This window comes from Sturnira hondurensis, unplaced genomic scaffold, assembly GCF_014824575.4.
Source record: "Sturnira hondurensis isolate 20B ecotype Veracruz unplaced genomic scaffold, ASM1482457v3 Scaffold0005279, whole genome shotgun sequence".
Classification (NCBI taxonomy): Eukaryota; Metazoa; Chordata; class Mammalia; order Chiroptera; family Phyllostomidae; genus Sturnira; species Sturnira hondurensis.
This window is the reverse complement of record NW_028077910.1, coordinates 8,634,839-8,647,982: the sequence shown is the minus strand read 5'-3', so window position 1 is coordinate 8,647,982 and position 13,144 is coordinate 8,634,839. Positions and strand designations below refer to the sequence as shown.

General features: G+C 40.4%; 1 pseudogene; it reads right to left on the bottom strand.

The window, feature by feature from the left end:
- Positions 1-10,471: 10,471 nt before the first annotated feature.
- Positions 10,472-12,103, bottom strand: LOC118987500 (probable inactive 1-aminocyclopropane-1-carboxylate synthase-like protein 2; annotated as a pseudogene).
- Between the last annotated feature and the right edge of the window lie 1,041 nt (positions 12,104-13,144).

Here is a 13,144-nt window from a genome sequence, read left to right as displayed (position 1 = left end):
TTCCGCTGAATCTATATTATAACCTTTCATTTTTCCTTCACAATTTCTATTAATTTTTCTACATTTGATAAGTCTTACATTTCATATGAAGTTCTTAACAAGTGATTTATATTGAATGCCATGTTTCAAATGTAAAAAAAAAAGAGTTATCACAATGAAAGGGAAGCATGTCAAATGAAAGAGCAGACGGGCAGGGCTGGATTGATGTTCGGAAGTTCTTTTTGCTGTGAACTCCTGTCAGCCTAGAAATCATAAAACAAAAAGGAGGCTTGGTTCAGCTCACACACCCTTAGGGGATGTATGGAAAAGGATTTAAAATTCTGAGAGACTAACTTCAAAAACGTAGCAGCTGTAATAATTTATTTCACTATAGAGCAACCAACTGAACTTTTACGTTGAAGTTATTCCTTTTGAACTTGCTCACCATGGCGGGAAGGCTAAGTAGTGTCTGCGCTTGGTGCTAAAGATGCCAGACTGCATGTCTTGGGGTTCCTATCACGAACCTAAGAGCGGTGGCTGTTCCAGTCCTTCCTTCCTTTCTCGTTGGTTGTTTCCTGCGTAATGAGTGAGAACAACCCACAGCCCATGATTTCAAAAAAAAAAAAAAAAGGATAAAGAAGAAGGAAGCTGAGGGTCGTGAAGAAGTTATTCTTTTCTTCTTTAGAAAAAGTATGCAAAGGTTAGTTTTGGGCACTGTGTGAAAGCAACAGAAGCAATTTGGGCTCATCAGTGTTTGGGCATTCCAATCCATAATGACCACCACACTCAGCCGACTGGAACTGTGAGATTTGATCAGGATGTGTCTTCAGATCGTCGTAGAAGAAAAACCAGAGAAGTAGTGAACCAGGCAAGAGCCTCTGCTAGTTGTTCAAACATGGCATTTCTTTTCATTCTCTCTGCTCTCTGCCAAGCACCATGGGCAGCTCCATGCATCACTGAGATGATGACCTCAAGAAAGAAGAAACTGTCACCTCTGGACAATGTTTCTCAACCTGACCCCATCTGTGCCAGTTGTAGGTTTAGTCTTGGTTAACCGAGAATATAAAAAACAATGATAAACAATGGCCAACTAACCTGGTGGCCATTAAACTATAAAATGGATTTCCATTGTACTAATCAAAAGCCACAACACATTTGATAGTGTATTTATGTATATGTATGAGAATCTATGAGCTATAATATATCTGATCTGCAAAAAATATTTGCACACAGAAGTTCCCAGACTCTCTGCAATCATTCCATGATCTGTAATGCTCACAGTTTGGAAAATCTTGCTCAATAATTTTAAGGATTACTATTTCATTCAGATAAGGAAAATGAAGCCAATGGGTCCTTGAATTAATCTTTTAAATAGAAACTAAACAACAAAAATAAAGGAAGTGTGAGTAAATAACAATGTATTGTCTAATTTGCTTTTATCGATGGCCATACTTCAGAATGAATGGGAAAAGCTCAAAAGAATGGGAAGGTATTCAGTGTTGTACATGAACATTTTCCTGGAATCTACAGATTTTTTTCTTTTTTTGGATTAGATAAAAAAATGTGCTATAGCTTAGAATTGTATTTATAAATTTAATAATATCCTGTGCTAATTATAAAAATATTTGATCCATTATTAATATTAAAAATCACTAGATAGTTGGAACCAAAAAAGACCCATTGATGACAACGGTAACAACCAAAATAAGTTTTTACAAACACTTTCGGCAAAGGTGAAATAATTAGAATTACAAACTATATTTTCAATTTATGTTATTAAAGTTTTAGCTTTTTTTTCATTTACAGGGGAAATGTTTTCATTCTAAAAAGGAAAAAAATGTTTCACGATCAGATACAGAACTTCCAACCTGGAAAATTTTGCTTTGGGGTAGAGGTTAACAGTGAATCATTTCATGGTTTATAGTTAATTAACATTTATCTAATGTTGAAGAGAGATAGTCAACTAAAAAATGGTCTCTAGTTAACAAGCTTTTACAACTGAGGGTATGTTTGTCCCCCCTGAGGAATGGCTAGATTGCACTCTATGCTAATGAAACTGTTTTTCAGTGGAGCGTACAGTGATTTTCATAATTCTAGTCCTGGCTGGGATGTTGGGAAAATGGTACATAGCCAGAATAATTAAAATAAGTTTTAAGGCTTTATTTTAAAAAGCATTTATTTTTCAAGATGATTATGTCTGTGACTGCAGTTATTTCTGAAGTCTCAGAAATTTCAGACATAACAATAAATTTGGTGTTGAGGAAAGCTGTGAGCTTTGATTCAGATCCCAACTCTGCTAATGTTACAGAACCACAGTAGGGTTTCAGCTGCCTGTTGCCACCTATAGGCAAATTCCAGAGGCAGAGGTGGGTGAGAAGGGAAAGAGGTCTTTATGCACATGCTGCACAACCTGGGAGAATGGCAGACTCTTCTCTCAAAGCCCATCCTCTCCAGGAAACCCAGAGGAAAGCCCAGCCACCCTCATCCGGACTAAAACCAAAGGTAGCATCCAGAATTCGAAGTACTGTTCCTTGGGAACTTCAGGCAGTGCTGAGTCATCACCCAGGCAGCTCAGCTTTTCTACCAGCCACTGTCGGGCCTCAGGTTCCCTCCTGAACCCAGGTGTGGGTCTTATGGGCTGGCGCTGCCATTAGCCATGTGGCTTCCAGGGCCAGAAAGTCCTGCAAATGCACCCCTGGTCAGTATGTTTGTGAGGTGGGTCAGAGCCCATTCCTTCTTTCCACTGGGTTTATATTAATTTCCCATGTGGGATGGCCTTCCCTGTGCTGCAGGAGGGTTTATTCCCCGACCAGTCTCTTCTTTACCCAGGCTAGACTAACAGGTTTCCCTGCCTGGTACCTCCTGCTGCTGTCACTCTGACCTCTATGGTCCGTGTGCCTGCCTTTCCTGATCCCACCCCCAATAAGGTACTGGAAGTGGGTAGGAGGACTTTTCCCATCTGTTTATCTTACTGTCCTTGTGTGTGCTCACTGCGGTACTTCTTCCTGGAGCCATCTTGACCCGGAGAGGGGGGCATCTGCCACTAGGAGCAGGAGGAGGCGTGGGGGGATGGGCAGAGCTTTGAAAAGGCAGGAGCTAGGTTATGCAGCCCCACCCACCGCCTTGGGCAGTTTGCAATCTCCTCCCCAGCCCCTCCTGTTCCCAGACTTCTGGCCAGCCCCTCAGTATCACTGTTAGCTCTGCGATCTTGACCAATTTACCTAACTAATCTGAGACTCAACTTCCGGTAACTGGAAAAGAATGTGTACTTACCTTGCAGGGTTGTGAAGTTCTATATCACATCTAAATCTTTGTCAGGCTGTATGACAGAACAGGTGAGATTCTAGAGAGACCCAGACTGTCACACACATGAGTTGTCTTCACACCTTTGGGACCTGACCCTTTCGAATGAATATTACTCCTTTGGGAAAGTTGAATACAACCTTGTACACAAGGTTGTAAAACACCATTCTGAATGTTTCAGCATTCCACCCAGGACTTCTATCTTAGTGTCCAATCTACAGGATTGATTTTTTTCAAGCATATGCCAACTTACAATCCCCTTTCCACTGGAAAAATAAAGTGTTACTTTTATACTAAGCATAGAGCAAGGTGGATGAAGGCAAAAGGAAGTCTCCCATAGGCTTTGCATGCAGAAATCAGAGAAAGAGAAGCTTAGGGCACAGATAACTTGGATGTGGTACGTGTAGGTCTCTCCACAAGATGGCACTCATTCTCCCCTTTCCTTTCTCTCTCTCTCTTTCTCTTTCTCTCTTTCTTTCTTTCTTTCTTTCTTTCTTTCTTTCTTTCTTTCTTTCTTCCTTCCTTCCTTCCTTCCTTCCTTCCTTCCTTCCTTTCTTTCTTAATTGACAGAAATAAGTTTGTCATTTTTCTCCCATAGTCATAGAACATATTTTTGATTTATGTATCAAATGTAGCTGTTCAAAGTATTTTTAAAAACATTCTATTATGTTTCTTATTTTTGGTATTAATAAGTATAATTTTACATCTAGTTGGGAGTAATTTTAAGGCTCTATTTGCATGTGAACACACTATTAAGTCTTAGAAGGATACCTTTCCTTGCTACCAAAAGTAATGAAATTCATATTAACCTAAAATTTTTCTACTAAAATTTCATTTTTAAACTTTGTAAAACACAACCGATGAGTAAAAAGAACCAGAATGTTGCCCCTCTTTTGTTTTTATCACTGTTATCTTAAATTTTAAGCGGGCTTACCTTTCCATTTGAAAAAAAATCTCTACGCTACTTTCACTTAGACACAAATCAGAAGCTTACTCACCTCCAAAGAGCTGTGGGTGTGTCTACTCTTTGGTGGAGTGAAATGTCATGACTGTATTCTTGTTACCTTAAGTTAACTTCAACTGGAGTCTGAAAATCATTTAATTTTTCTTAAAACAGAAAGAAAAGCTAATTTGTTAAATAAATTTTAAGATCAGATGCAAATAAATATAGTGTTATTTGTTAAAACATTGGAGAAAAAATGTTAGGCTATCAGTTCCACTAAAAATAGGCTTTGAATGATAAGTAAGTAAATAAATAAATGGAATTTAATTGACCATTTTATGCTTATGCTTTTAGCACTTGTATCAGATTATATTTCACAGTTACCAGTTTTCTTTCTAAGGTATGCAGTAAATGTGGGCAAAATTATAGCTGATTTGATTTGTTAATGCAACGATAGTGTTCCTTTATTGAGAAACTCTTATGGTAGTTTTCAGGGTCTAGGCTTTCTCCTGGTAGCCTTTAGAGTTGTTCATGGTTTCTGTAGGGCAGACTGCTGCAGGTTATAGTGAAATCTTCCCGCCCTGATCACAACAACTATTATTGTGGGGTCTGCCTCCCTCTTTAGGGTACAACCCTCTGCTGGAAGCCAATACTGCAGAGTGTTTGCCGCCTTGCAGCCAAAGTCACGCTTTGAGAGAAGGCAGCAAAAAATCCCGAGAGGGTTCTAAGAAGAGAAAAATATTATTACAAAGAGAAAACTGAGACTTACATCAGAATGCTCAGATGAAAAACAGAACTGAAGCTCGAATGATGTTAATAAAANTTATTGTGGGGTCTGCCTCCCTCTTAGGGTACAACCCTCTGCTGGAAGCCAATACTGCAGAGTGTTTGCCGCCTTGCAGCCAAAGTCACGCTTTGAGAGAAGGCAGCAAAAAATCCCGAGAGGGTTCTAAGAAGAGAAAAATATTATTACAAAGAGAAAACTGAGACTTACATCAGAATGCTCAGATGAAAAACAGAACTGAAGCTCGAATGATGTTAATAAAAATGATAACTATTGCTATAATAACTCATTTTGGACTCGACACTAAACTAAGTACTTTGTATTTATTAGCTCATTTATACTACCAACTTTTCTAATGACCAAAATCATTATCCTCCTTATTAACAGAAAGAATGGCTGAGAACTAGAAAGGTTAAGTGGCTTGGATTTGGAGGCAGGATTTAAAGCCTCTTGTGTCTTGTTCTAAAGCCTATGCTTTTGACCATTACACATCCCTACCTCATTGACTTCTAGGGGATAGAACTGGACTCTCGCCTTCAAACACAAGCAGTCTCTTTATATGGATGTAGAGTAGATCAGTTAGTCAATCCTTTCAAATTTTAAGGTCATTGAGAAAATGCAGAAATAAATTTTCTTTCTGTCTTTCTTTGGTTTCACCTGTGAATTCCACAACTTTTGTTTTGTTCAATAAAATTTGTTGGGGTAGCATTGGTTAATAAGGTCATACAGGTTTCAAGTCTACAGTTTTATGGTACATGGTCTGTATTTTGCATTTGCACCCACCACGCAAATACATTTTTTAAACAAGAGAGATTTCGACTCGATGAACTTGAGAAGTACTTGATTCTCAGGGTGTGGAAAGAGTGAGAGAACCACAACAGGGGCCACGTGGGCTCTGAGTGACCAATCTCTAAGGAGCACGTTGTCACAGTTGTGTGGGTCAGTCTTCCAAAGAAGGGCTCTCCTTTTGCAGGTTGTTGCTGTGATTGTAAGGCCTTTGTGTGGAAGGTATTTCCAACACGTTGAACTCATTAACATCATTCCACATCCACCTCTCTTCTCTGTCAGAAAATAAAGCCCTGGACCTTTGTACAGTTGGCATGGCCTGGCAGGAACTTTTCTTGTTAATCTCTTTTACACATTGTCATTAAACTAAGCACATAGTGGTCTAATCTAATTTGTAATAGCTACATGGAGGCGTCCCCTGCTACTGTGCCTCAGTTTATCTAACTATCCCTGTGCAGGGTGGGGTGAAGTAGGTTTACATTGTTCCTATGGGAAATAATATAATCATTAATAAATAATAATACAGAAGTAGACTCTGTTTTGAGTGCTCACATCCGTAAACCTACTTTGCCCCACCCGGTACTGTTGGATATTTCGATTTATTCCCCTACGTTTTGCTATTTTGAGTGAGCATTTTCTGTTTTGGGTGGGAAGGGAAAGGTGGGCTCAAGAGATAGATGTCAGTTTCTTTGAAATGAAGTCCCCCATTAGCAGATTTTTTTACCACTTGTTAAATATTTCCAGAGATATTTCAGAGAAAACAAATAACTTTTTAATGACTTTAGCAATTTATGAATTGTAAATCCCAAGCTCAAATTCTGAAAATGCGAGCTTTTCTTTGTTTTCCCAAACTGGTAAAATAAATGTATGTGGCTGACCAGGGGTGTGGCTGACTGCAGGGGCGGTGAGGACAGGGAGAAGCCACGGGGCCAGGCCACCGTTGAAAGGGGCAGCGGTCTCTCCTCAGCTCTGCCTGGGTGTTGCTGTGTGAAGAATGTGGTCTCAGTTTTGGCATAGAACTTTCCATTTTTATGGAGGATCTAGAAATCCAGATCTTATAAGAAATCTCACAACTTCTAAGCCTTAGCAAGACATTTAAAAGTGTTTTTACAAACCATGTAAGGACAAGAAAAGAATGCTGCTGGCCTGATGCAGCCACAGACAGGCTCTGGGGTTTATATTTTAATTTCCCAAAGTCCGTCACTGAACGTCAGCATTTTTAAGTTTTGTTTTCTATGCCAGTAGGCATGCCATGATGCCTGTGTGTTATTTTAGTTACCACTTTTAACTGCGTGTAAGGCTGTGTTTTCCTCCCTTATGATACTTCTCTACCTCTTTATCCATGTGAGATTTGTTTGCCTTTGTGAGTGGCAGTCTGGACACTGATTTGCATAACACATCAATTCTTTACACACACACACAAATGTGAGTGCGATACTATGTTTTAATCAGATATATATATATATATATATATATATATATATATATATATATTGCATGGCCTCATTATAGTACAGATGCCTTAGTTTTACATATCTGTGCTCATCCATCTTTCCTCTGATAAGATCCTAATATACCTCATTTCTTCAGTATCAAGAATTTATCTCTTCTCTGTTGCTGGAGGGGAACTGTTGTTTTTCTTCCAGTTTTCCATAAAAAGTTTGATTCATCTGGAATTAATGCAGCGTGTGGTATGATGAATAACTCTAATATAATTTTTCTGTACTGATATCACTTTGGCTCAATACTATTTCTTAAGTAGTAATTTATTTCTCTGTTGTTAGAGATTCTTCTGATCATTTGAATTTATTTTACCATTCTCAATTGTATTTTATCAGTCTGTTTTTATGGGTTTTGAATGGTTTCTTAATATGTAATTATTGCTTTGTGATTTTAATCTCTCATAGAATAAATTTCATATAGATATATCAAACTTCTTTATTATATACACAAGGTGATTTTTTCATGCCTCTAATGTTTCTTTTTGCCAAAAAAAGTGTTAGCTTCTCAAACTAATGAATATTTTCAAAAATCATTAAATGTTATCAGTTGTGAATGAAGGACACGTTATTTAGGATAACTCGTTATGCCCGGAGAGTGTTGCAATGGTGTGACTGACAGTTTTTGTTGAATCCTGTTACAAGTCTCTGAAATTAGGACATGACATAGATGGTCTCTTACTTTCCTTAAGATGCTGAAGTTCTGGGACTGGCGTTTGGTTTGTTTTTCTGACATAACTATAATCATTTAGAAGGCCCCCATGGCTGACAACACATGTCCTTTGTGATGTGGAGACTATTTCAGACATTGTCTTGTCTGGGGACCTTCCCTAACCGCCACCGCAAGACCCCATACCAAAATCTGCAGGCTCTCCTGGCTCCTCCTCTTGGCCCCCTGACACCCAGTATGTACCACTGCATGCACCCTGGAACAACACGGTAGACTAATAATTTATTAAATGGATTCAGTCCCTGTTGAAACCTGGGAAGTTGGAGGTTCTGGCATTGTAGGGATCTGCCTGATTTGCTTTCGAGAGGCAGTTTTATCCTGGCCATGGCTCAAATGTTTGAGATTGGAGTGAAAGCTAAAATGAGAACCAAAGTACCTGTTAACTGTAATGACAAGTCGAGCATATGTGGGTTCTTTAAATTCTCTTCTTAGTCCAGGATGAACAGCAGGACCTGCACGTACATACAGAATTAGAAACAGAATATTTCCAGTCTCTATCCAGAAAGCCATAGAGGATATCCTAACGTTTAAAACTGAAAGCTGTTGTGTCTTCACACTGTAATTTATTGTACACTGCTAGTGATGAACTGGTTATTCTTGTTCTAAGAGTGTGCTGTGCTGAGGCTCTGGGAGCTGTATTTATCTAGACAATGATAATAGATACCATATAAACAGAAATAACATTTTCCAATCTAGCATGTTTTCTACTTACATCTTGAAGAGGAACATTCTGGTAAATATATCTAAAATGAAGGTAGGGGTATTTTACAACTGTAAACCATCCTTGCATAGCAGGGATGTAGCCCATTAATTCTCGGAGCTTGAGGCAAGGCTGACAATTCATAAGTGGTAAATCCAGAGAGTTATGAAGATATTAAATCTCACATCTGGTGAGAAAATGTGTTATTTCACTGGGTTGATTGATGGACACTTTCCCATTACAGTGCAATTTGGGAAATTGCACTGTTAATTGCTAGGGTTTCAGCAAAGCTCTGTAGTTCAATTCCAATTACTTTAGTTTTGAAAAACAGAACAGCTGGATAGTAAAATTGCCTGGAGCTGTCACCAAGGGAGGGCACAAGCTAGCTACTCGACCTCTGCCATTCCTGACTTGGATTTTCTACAGAATTATTAGCAAAGTCGAGGGCCCCCAGCACAGGAGGTCTCCTTGCCATGTGCTTACTTCTGGCTCAGGAGCATGTCCTCTGCCTACTTGTGCTCAGGTGATAGCAGCCCCATCGTCAGTGCCCTCTCCCCTGATTAATACCCATTTGCCCCTCACAGGGGAAAGAGGAGAAAAGTAAATCTCATCACATTTTGATCCCTTAATGCAAGGTGATTGCTTCTTTTCTTTAGAAGCAGAGTTTTAAAACGCCCCTCCCCAGAGATTTCTTTGCTGTCACATTGATCATTCAGGGCTCTGTAGGGCAATTAACACGTCTCCACATATGATCTCTTTGTCTCTCGCTAAATATAGAAAGACAGCTCCAGTCATGGTTCGAAAATGACCTGGTACCACTGCCTAAGTGTAACCCAACGGGGTTATTCAGCCCCCATTCCCCCATCTACCCCAGGCCACTGATTTGGAGTTGGACACGCATTAGGTGTTTCCTTTGGTTAACACATCAATAATATAGGCTCTAGGAAGCTCTCTTACTTGGAAAACTGAATATATAAGGGGCTTTCTTTGGTAGTTTCAGGATTTAGGAGCCATAATTAAAGGAAAGCATGGCAAGTGTGATGAAATCTCAAGGAGGATAGAGTTGGGAAAGAGTTTCAAGAAGAAATCCTCATGAGAGGAAAGAAAGCTTGGTTGTGCAGATGGAAAATGTGGAGAAAAAAGTGTCTTGCCTCTTTAGAATCTCTTCTTATTATTCAATATATTTTTGGATGTTCTAAATTCAGACTAATTATTTTTAGTGCCCTTTCAAATCAATACCCCTGGAATATGTGTTCAGCACATTTGACAGGGTAAACTGAGGCAGGAATTGGGGACTACAGGAGATGGGGCCTTTTCTGTTTGGCAGTTGTCTGTGCAACCATTCAGGCCCTCGACCTACATAACACTCAGCTGAGAAATACCTGCCCAAACTGCCGTTGCTATTGGGGTAATGCCTTTTGGGAGCCTTACCCCCCTTCTCTTCCTGAAAGGCTTATCAATAGGGTTCACTATGTATTTACATGGTCTGTTCCTTGTTCTTACACAATTTTTGTTTTTAGGAGAATATGGGATTTATTATATATAGGGATATGGGATTTATTATATATATATATATATATAAAATAAAACCCATCTAGAACTCCCTTTATTCCTACGGGCTTTCCCACTCCAAACCTCCTAAAATCATTTCACACCACAACATGGCTACAAAAGAATTAAAAAATGCAAAGCTTCCAAAAGTGGCAGATGCTCAGCTCAAGGAGGGAGATGACTGTGTCAAATGAGCCTATTTCTGCAGGAGACAGATGTTTGCTCTGTCACAGAGCAGGTCAATACTACAGCCTTCTGGACCAGAGGCGGAGGTCAGGCATCCCTGAGCAAGTGATTGGCTGCAGCAGCTGGTTGGGAGGCAGACTGTTTGCTCCCTCTGCACACCCTTCATATACATTTGTGTCAAATCCTGCTTCTGCTCAGCCAGCGCTGGAGAGAATGCGTGCATGGCAACTTTCAAGGGGAGGGGCTTTCCCACAAAGGTGGGGCTGAACCAGCCAGGTTCCTTACCCATGTAGGACTATCCAGGGGACAGTACCAGCCTGTTGTCCAGAAGCAGTGCTAGATTAGCAACTCTTCCTCAAATATGCATGGGTCCAGGTACTCTTTTAAGTTGGTCCAGATATAGAGGCCAGAGAAAAGGGATCCTTAACGCCTTCATGTTGGTAGTGATGCACTTGTGAGCTGTTTGCTGCTGGGAGCGATTAGTGGGCAGGTGCACTGTGTCAATCATTCTCTGTCCTGGAGCAGCTGACACAGCTTGTGCTGATGATGCCAGGGGTGCTGTGAAGGAAGCCTAAGGGGCTCATGGCAGAGGGTACCTTCCTGTTGTGGGTGTACCAAGTGTCAAAATGAAGCCAGAGATCCACAAACCCTTACTGGTGCCCCAGATTATATGGGTTCTGTTGGGGTCAAAGGAACTTCCCATGGTTAGAACACTGAAATGTGACAGACTCATCAAACACAGTCCCATGTAACTCTCATCTATGATCACATGTAGGGTGTACCTCTTGGCAAATTCTGGGTATTCCTTCAGTGAGTCCCGGGGGTAGATGCCTACCAGAGGGTTCTGAGGGTTGATGAGCATGAGGCCTTTGCCCCTTTCCCCCTTAGCCCTAGCCTCAAGCAGGGCTTTCACCAATTGGTCCACAGGCAGCTGGAACAGGTGGGTGTTCACCACAGTCCCCTCACTATCTTGATGGACATGAATGAGCTCAACTTTTGCATACAGGTGGGAAATATAAAGGAAGCCAGCATGGGAAGGGGGAAGGATCAGAAAGACCTCACCTGGATCACGTAGAACTGTGGGCAATGCAAAGACAGAGCAACAGCCACTTAGAACAATCACATTTTCTGCATCAAGCTGGGCAAGTGCTGGGCATAGTAGGTCAGAAACTGGGCCACTTCTGCCATCAGGAATGCTTGTCGTGTTCAGTCAGAATATTCCAGAAGGAAGAGCATCAGTGTAGTTCATATCACTTCAACTCAACCTTTCAGCCATCAGATCAGTGCAGAGCTTGTTCTCACTGATACCAAGGTTAATGAGCCCAAGGTGTTCTTGGCCCATGGTATTTGTCACTATGTAGGTTGAGTAGGCCTGGAAGCTAGAGTGGTATAAGTCTGAGGTACCAATCCCATGGTTGGTTGGATCATGACTAATAAATGTCGCTTCTGAGTCACTCATTTGGTGACTTAGCTGGTCAGGTTGCATGGACGGGGCCTGCTGCCCACCTCCAACATCACCCCTAGAGTCCAGGGAAGGGCAAGGCAATAGGAGCTCCAGGCTACTTGTGGAGGCTCTGGTTTCTGAGGCCCTGGCCCCTCGTCTGGCCACAGGGCTTGTGGGTGGTGTTTGCTGGTGACTCATACATCACCAGACTTTGGTCTAAAATCCTTATGCCCCATGGAATGGTCCTTGACCATCAGGGCTCAGACAATGCCCCACCACCCTCCTCCTCTCACTAGTCTTCCTTCTTACACAATGATTAATAACCCTGTGGACCTTTCAAAAGAGTCCCGGTCGGACAATATATTATATAGCTGCCCTAATTATCAGTGTGTGTCTTCTAATCTTAAACAGTATGAAATCTGACAAGTACAATTTTCCCAGTCTCCCTAGGTTTTCTATCCTGTTCTTATCCTTTGGAGACATTACCCAAGCAGTGGCCTGTCTCTCAACCATTCACAAAATCTTTGAGTCCTAGATGTTTATGTCTGATGGGACCCATTAAAACAAATAAACTTATTAAAGGGTCAAATTAAAGGGTTTGACTTTAAAAAACCAAGGTCTAATAGTGTACACAAAAATTGTTTTCAATTATTATTAGTTCTTACTTTGTACCTCATGTTCTGTGTCAGTGGCAAATCTGTCACTTCTGAAACCTTTGCAACACTGCCTTTCTAAGATGTGTGTTCTCCTGTAACTTTTCTTCCTTACGTTTACCTCCTTCTTCCTGACATTATTTCCACTCTTCTCTTACAGGTCCCCTTTTCCATCTTCTCTCATATGTGGATCTGTCCTGTTTGTTTTCAGTTTGGAGACTTTTGGACAAGGTATGCCTGGTGATGAACAGAGGTAGGATTGTTTATGTGCACCTTTTTTAATGAACTTGAACATTGCCCACTGTATTATTAATATGCATTTTATTAATGGAGACCCTGACTCTTTTCATTATCCCCCTTCAAAAACATTTCTTTATAATATGGATTTTGTTTGTTTTGTTTAAGTGTATGCACTAGGTATTTTTTTCCATAGATTCATTTATTTATACTCCTAATCACAGAGGCCATTTATTTAGATTATAGTTAGTACTCAGTCTTGATCTTCTTTCAGAAAGTCTTTGATGTTTAGTCCCATTTCATTCTTTCCCTTTGCATAACTGCTATTTTATGGAAAAATTAGATTTCT